Below are 7,260 nucleotides of genomic sequence, written 5' to 3' on the forward strand. Positions count from 1 at the left end.
CTACTAAAAATACAAAATTAGCTGAGTGTGGTGGCTCATGCCTGCAATCCCAGCTACTTGAAAGGCTGAGGCAGGACAATCTCTTGAACCCAGGAGGCAGAGGTTGCAGGGAGCTGAGATTGTGCCATTGCACTCCAGCCTGGCAACAAGAGCAAAAAACTGACTCTAAAAAAAAAAAAAGAAAAGGAATTTTGAGAGATGATTTTTGAACACAGCCATTATTTAATTAAATTTGATAAAATTACAATTAAATAAGTTATAGAGCTGGGTGTGGTTGTTCACACGTATAATTCCAGCTTCTCGGGAGGCTGAAGCAGGATGATCGCTTGAGTCCAGGAGTTCAAGGTTACTGAGGTATGATTGCTCCACTGTACTCTGGGTGACAGAGCGAGAGCTCATTTCTAAAAAATAAATAAATAAAATAAAAACAAAGGTAATAAATACCCCAAACGCATCACTATGTAACTATTTTTATATATTTTACTATCATTTAAGCTCACTTTTTTTTGGCTGGGTACAGGGAACTTTACTGATGGTACATAATAAAGTGGGGTCTCAGAGTCCCCTCCCATTCTTCAGGGAGCCTGGGATGGAAACTATGTTCAGGAGGGGGAGATTCTCAGTGTGGTGGGGGACTGAGTTTGGCAGGGACTCCCCAGCAGCTGAGGGCCTCCCTTCCTCTTGTGCTGTCACTGGGGCTGGTGGTCTAAAGGGCTCTTACTCCTTGGAGGCCATGTAGACCATAAGGTACATCATTCTGTTGCTGTAGCCAAATTCACTGTCATATCAGGAAATGAGCTTGACAAAGTTGTCATTGAGGGCAATGCCATTCCCAGTATCAAAGGTGAAAAAGGTGGGTGTCACTGTTAAAGTTGGAGGAGACAAGCTGGTGCTTGGTGTAGCTCAGGAGACCCTTGAGGGGGCCCTCCGATGCTAGCTTCATCACCTTCTTGATGTCATCATATTTGGCAGCTCTCTCTAGGTGGCAGATCAGGTCTGCAACCCACATGTTGGCGATGGAGACATGGAAGGACATGCCAGTAAGCTTTCTGTTAAGCTCAGGGATGGCCTTGCTCACAGCCTTGGCAGAGGATGATGTCCTGCAGAGTCCTGTGGCCATCATACCACAATTTCCCAGAGAGGACATCCAGTCTTCTGGGTGGCAGTGTTGGTGTGAACTGTGGTCGTGAGTCCCTCCATGATGCCAAAGTTGTCATAGATGACCTTGGGCAGAGGGGCTAAGTGGTTGGCAGTATGGGAAGCATTGCTAACAATCATGAGGTTGTTTTCACACTTCTCAGGGTTCACACCCATCACAAACATGGGGGCATCAACAGAAAGGGCAGAGATGACCCTTTTGGCTGCACTCTCTAAGTGAGCCCCAGCCTTCTCCAAGGCAGTCAAGATGCCAGCAGACTTTCCAACATAATCAGCATCAGGACCAGCCCATTTGATTTGATGGAATCTTGTTCTTGGAAGACGGTGATGGGATTTCCATTGATGACAAGCTTCTCATTCTTAGCCTTGATGATGTCATGGAACTCGTCATGGGTGGAATCATACTGGAACATGAAGGCCATGGAGTTGAGCTGAGTAAAGTGGTCATTGATGGTGACACTATCCACTTTGCCAGAGTTAAAAGCGCCCTGGTAAACAGGCTTCCAATATGGTCCAATCTGTGTACTCTGGCCTTCACTCACACCATGATGTCTCGGGTCTGCTTCTGGTACTACACAAGAAGACATGTCTGTGTGTGGTATGGCAAGAGCAGAGAGCTCATCTGTGCTCTTGAAATGACTTACATTATTGTATCTATATGGTGGAAATACTATATAATAGTGTACTTTTTTTTTGTGATGGAGTTTCACTTTTGTTGCCCAGGCTGGAGTGCAGTGGCACTATCTCAGCTCACTGTAACCTCTGCCTCCCGGGTTCAAGCAATTCTCCTGCCTCAGCCTCCTCAGTAACTGGGATTACAGGCACGCACCACCATGCCTGGCTAATTTTTTGTATTTTTAGTAGAGACAACATCATGTTGGTCAGGCTGGTCTCAAACTCCTAACCTCAGGTGATCCACCTGCCTTAGCCTCCCAAAGTGCTGGGATTACAGGTGTGAACCAGCGCGCCCAGCCTAATAGTGTACTATTTATGGAATCTCTCCTCAACTCTGCTGCATTCAGTAATATCACATTGGCAGCTTAAAATTGATGGAGGTGGGAGTGTTGATATCACTGAAATCCACAAACACTACAAATCATGCCCCTTCTTCTCCCAAGCCAGTTGTTAAACTTTTGCCAGAATACCTGGGGTCCTGATTGTACTCCCAATGTGCCATGTGATTAAAGCCCTGTTCTTCTCAGCCTCCCATATATTTATGTGTCACTTTGTAATTGAAAAAGGGAGGCATCCTTTGTGTGCTGGGCACTATTGTCTCATGGAACTCTTAGAACCACCCTGGGGATAGAATACTATAACCCAAAGAGCAAAGAAGAACATTGGCTCCAGGGTGGCTCTGTTATCAGAGTTGCCAAAAGATGGCACTGTGTACTGGCTCGGAGGGACAAGCCACATTGTCTTTCAGTGCCATGTTTTCCACATTGGTTAAAGGATGATAGCAATTATATACATATATATTATACATTTATGTGTGTGTGTGTGTGTGTGTGTGTGTGTATTTTTTTTTAAGACAGGGTCTCACTCTGTCATCCAGGCTGAAGTGCAGTGGCATGATCTTGGCTCACTGCAACTCTGCCTCCCAGGCTCAAGCCATCCTCCCACTTCACCTCCCAAGTAGCTGGGACCACAGGCGCATGCCACCATGTCTGGCTAATTTTTCTATTTTTACAGAGACAGGGTTTTTCCATGTTACCCAGGCTGATATTGAACTCCCAGGCTCAAGCAATCCACCTGCCTCTGCCTCCCAAAGTGCTGGGATTACAGGCGTGAGCCACACCGCATTCGATCCTTTCAGACACCTCCAGCATTGTTTTTGGGACTCACACACCATAAGCCTCCGTCTTGGCTGTATCTGGGAGTGGGGAAAGACCTAGCTCCCTTTGACTTCTGTATAATGGAGGTGGGAGGCGGGAACTGGAATATTCTTTTTACTACAACAGCGAGGGTTTTTCCAAAAAATTTCCAAGATTTTTCTAAGGGGCTATCTGCTTGGATGCAGATAGCCTGAATATCAATTGTCCTGTTCCCCATTTGCCACCAAACACATATACTGTGTGTTTTGAACTTAGACTTGCTTCCCAGTTAGCATAAAGTAGCTACCACTTCTGTAATCAAAAACATTTTATTTTATTTTATTTATTTATTTTTGTGGGGGACGGAGTTTCGCTCTTGTTACCCAGGCTGGAGTGCAATGGCGCGATCTTGGCTCACCGCAACCTCCGCCTCCTGGGTTCAGGCAATTCTCCTGCCTCAGCCTCCTGAGTAGCTGGGATTACAGGCACGTGTCACCATGCCCAGCTAATTTTTTGCAGTTTTAGTAGAGACGGGGTTTCACCATGTTGACCAGGATGGTCTCGATCTCTTGACCTCGTGATCCACCCGCCTCAGCCTCCCAAAATGCTGGGATTACAGGCTTGAGCCACCGCGCCTGGCTCAAAAACATTTTAAAATTACTCTCTAATGAAGGCATCTCAAAACCTTGATGACTGTCCTCCAGCTCTCTCACAATTCCTGCTTAGGAATCTGCAATCCATGACTGAATGGTGAAGTTAATCTCCCCATAAAACCACCTAGAGACAATAGTGGCAGAAAGGGAGAAGAAAAAGAAGCAAAAGTATTTAAAATATGTAAGTATCTACAATCAAGGAAAGAAATTCAAGTAGAGACTATGATCCCTCCTACCCCGCTGTCTGTAAAGCATTCTAAGGCTGATCTTGTACTTATGACTTTCCTTCTTCACTATCCATGCTAGGTTCCATCTGCCTTCAGTCAGCAACAGATGGTCAAGTTATTTAGCCACAGGAGAGATCCACTTTTTCATTCCTGAGCGATTTGTGCCCTAGAAGGTCCTCTTCTACAGAATTGCAGTGACTTTGACCACAGAGTATTGCAGTAGTTGTAGGATCCTTAGGAAATACCACAAAGTCTATCACTAAACTTCACTGCCTCCACTCAGTGGTGACAACCTATTTCCCCTTGGTAGCTAGAGTTCAAAATTCTAGAAAATACTTCGATTTCTTTTTTTGCCTGTCTGTTCAGTGGCAAGAGTTGCTCAAAAAGGCTGAGTGGCAATTTCAGCTTCCAGTTTGGTGGAAAATTTGTGTCACTTGATGGAGGCATTTCTCCCTGGGACACTAAAAGCTTTTAATATACCTCCCCTCCCTACAGTCATATGGTCAAGAAGCAAATAACTTATGAGTGAGTCAAAAAGTTTCATTGTGGGCTGGGCGCAGTGGCTCACGCCTGTAATCCCAGTACTTTGGGAGGCTAAGGAGGATAGATCGCTTGAGGCCAGGAGTTCAAGACCAGCTGGGCAACATGGCAAAACCCTGTCTCTAAAAAAAGTACCAAAGAAATTAGCCAGGCGCGGTGGCTTGCACCTATGGTCCTAGCTACTTGGGAGGCTGAGATGGGAGGATCAGTTGAGCCCAGGAAGCAAAGGTTGCAGTGAGCCAAGATTGTGGCCCTCCATTCTACCCTGGGTGACAGAGGGAGACCCTGTCTCAAAAAATAAAAATAAAAAAGTTTAAGAGTGAGAGAAACCACTCCTACATTCAGCCTTTGGTTTCTGCACTATGTATCTGGCTAAGGGAGAAATGGTACACTGGTCAGAGCATATACTACATTTAACAGTACTGTATCTCTCTCTCTCTCTTTTTTTTTTTTTTTTTTTTTGAGTTTTGCTCTGTCACCCAGGCTGCAGTGCAATGGCTCACTGCAGCTCTGCTTCTTGGATTCAAGCGATTCTCCAGCCTCAGCCTCCCGAGTAGATGGGACTACAGGCATACACCACCAGCCTGGCTAGTTTTTTTGTACTTTTAGTAGAGATGGAGTTTCACCATGTTGGCTAGGCTAGTCTCGATCTCTTGACCTTGCGACCTGCCCGCCTTGGCCTCCCAAAGTGCTGGGATTATCGGCATGAGCCACCTAACGGTGATGTATCTCACAGGATGCTATCTAACAGCTGGTACATGACCTGGGCCTTCAGTAGGCTTTGCCACCACTCTAGAAGGTTGGCTGATGGAGCGCAGGTCAGACCAGTGAAGCCTGTGGTGTCAGCTCACTGTTTTCACTTCTTTTCTTGTGAAGTGAATTTCATGGTCAGAAACAATATTGTGCGGGACACTAAGACTGTGTATTATGTCCATAGATGGAGGTTCTGAGAGAAGAATGAGAAGCAGGGAAAGGAAATTCAAACCCAGAGTAAGAATAAGCACTGTCTGCAGTGAGACAAATTGTTCCTTCTTCACAAAGGACATTGATCTGCTACCAAAGAGTTGGTTTGTTCCCTCAAGGTATGAAATCACATCAAGAGTTTTGCTGCTGGCCAGGCTCAGTGGCTCAAGCCTGTAAAATTAGTAAGCAATTTTAATTATGTACCAAGTGTGGCGCCTAGGACCCAGACAGAAGTGCAGATGAGGTCTGACTCTTTCTAGCATCTAACTCCACGTGTCCCAGGCCTTACCTATCTGCAAAGCAGGCAGTATACAACCTTGGAACGTTTAGCAAACCTAGTATCTAAGTTGCATGATTTAATTTCACCTGTGAAATTACTTTTTGTAATCTTCTTTTTTTTTTTTGTGAGCCAAATAATTTATTTCTTCATTTCTTGCATTTGAAGTACTCTTCGATGACATCCTTGGCCTGAGACTCCTTGCCATAGTCCTTAACTACTACACAACTGCAACCAGCCACTTTCCGGGGCTTCCCTCTCTGTCAATTTTACAGAGGCCTACCCATTCCCCTAGTTTCTTGTTGTCATCAACCTTAATTAGGTTGATCTGGTGTTCAGCACAAAGGGCCTCCACCAACTTGACATACATAGGCTCATCACAGTTGGATGCAAGCACACAAAGATGGGCTTGGCGCTTGTCTAAGGCTTTGGCAGCTTCGCGAATTCCACGTGCTAGGCCATCGTGGATGAGGGCTGTCTTCAGCACCTCTTGTAAAGCAGTATTAACGTCCATTACACCTCCAGCAGCAATGCCTTCCTTGGCCATGGTGGTGGGTTACGGGTGAAGCGGAATCTTGAACGCACCCAAGCCTCCGCCTCCGCACCACTCGGTGGCGGCAGGGAAAGAGCTGTAATTTTCAAATTACAAAATTTTATAAATTTCAAAAGCCAAAAATCTTAACTGCTGTGGCTAAAGTCAAATAACAAGGGATTTAAAAGGATTTCCTTAAAGAGTGCTCAGGCTAATTAAAAGTGGATATTCAAGTTATAGGTATATATAAAATGCCTTTATGTTTCTCTCTTTTTGGATCTTGTTTTTCTGAAAAAAAGGTTTTTTCTTCTCAGTTGACTGAATGATTATTCTCCATTTTTTAAATCTTGCCACTCTTAATGCACAGTGAGAGGCCCTAAGATAACCTCTGATAGCATGTGACTCCTTGGGAAAACCAGAGGAGGCACCACAGATCCTGTTTTGGAAAGACCTCTGTTTTCCCCATGAAACCCCAGGAACTAAAAACAGGTAGTTCTGTCAAAATCAAAGGCTCTGTTCTGTTTTGCATTGTGTTATCTGACAGTTTTGAGTTTTGGGGGCATCAAATTACATTAGGAGAGAGATTTGGTGTGTAACAACTAGGTAGAACATACACTTTAAGGGATGGCTAATAGTAGTTATAAATCAGAGAAGCATGCTCTTGGTCACCTGAAGGATATGGAAACATTCCCCCTCCCCTCCACTGAGAAATGAGACTCCCATGGGGTATGGGCTAATTATAAAATAAGCTGACTGGCTTTGCGTTGCCTTGCAATGAAATGCATAGTAGAAGCACTGCACTGTCTTGTCCCATAGTATCTCTCTCATTTTGAGGATCCAAGGGCTGGGTACGGTGACTCACGCCTGTAATCCCAGCACTTTGGGAGGCCAAGATGGGCAGATCATGAGGTCAGGAGATGGAGACCATCCCGGCCATGGTGAAACCCCATCTCTACTAAAATATAAAAAATTAGCCGGGCATGGTGGCCCATGTCTGTAGTCCCAGCTACTCAGGCGGTTGAGGCAGGGGAATCACTTGAATCCAGGAGACGGAGGTTGCAGTGAGCCAAGATCATGCCATTGCACTTCAGCCTGGCAA

The 7,260-nt window shown here is 45.2% G+C and overlaps 2 pseudogenes across 1 annotated transcript; both read right to left on the reverse strand.

The window, feature by feature from the left end:
• Positions 1–717: 717 nt before the first annotated feature.
• LOC108303819 lies at positions 718–1,580 on the reverse strand (annotated as a pseudogene).
• Positions 1,581–5,744: 4,164 nt separating this feature from the next.
• On the reverse strand, positions 5,745–6,253 carry LOC108303957 (annotated as a pseudogene). Its single transcript, XR_001825036.2, has one exon. The product of XR_001825036.2 is annotated as a 40S ribosomal protein S12-like (transcript).
• Between the last annotated feature and the right edge of the window lie 1,007 nt (positions 6,254–7,260).

This window comes from Cebus imitator, unplaced genomic scaffold (genome assembly GCF_001604975.1).
Source record: "Cebus imitator isolate Cc_AM_T3 unplaced genomic scaffold, Cebus_imitator-1.0 Scaffold51, whole genome shotgun sequence".
Classification (NCBI taxonomy): Eukaryota; Metazoa; Chordata; class Mammalia; order Primates; family Cebidae; genus Cebus; species Cebus imitator.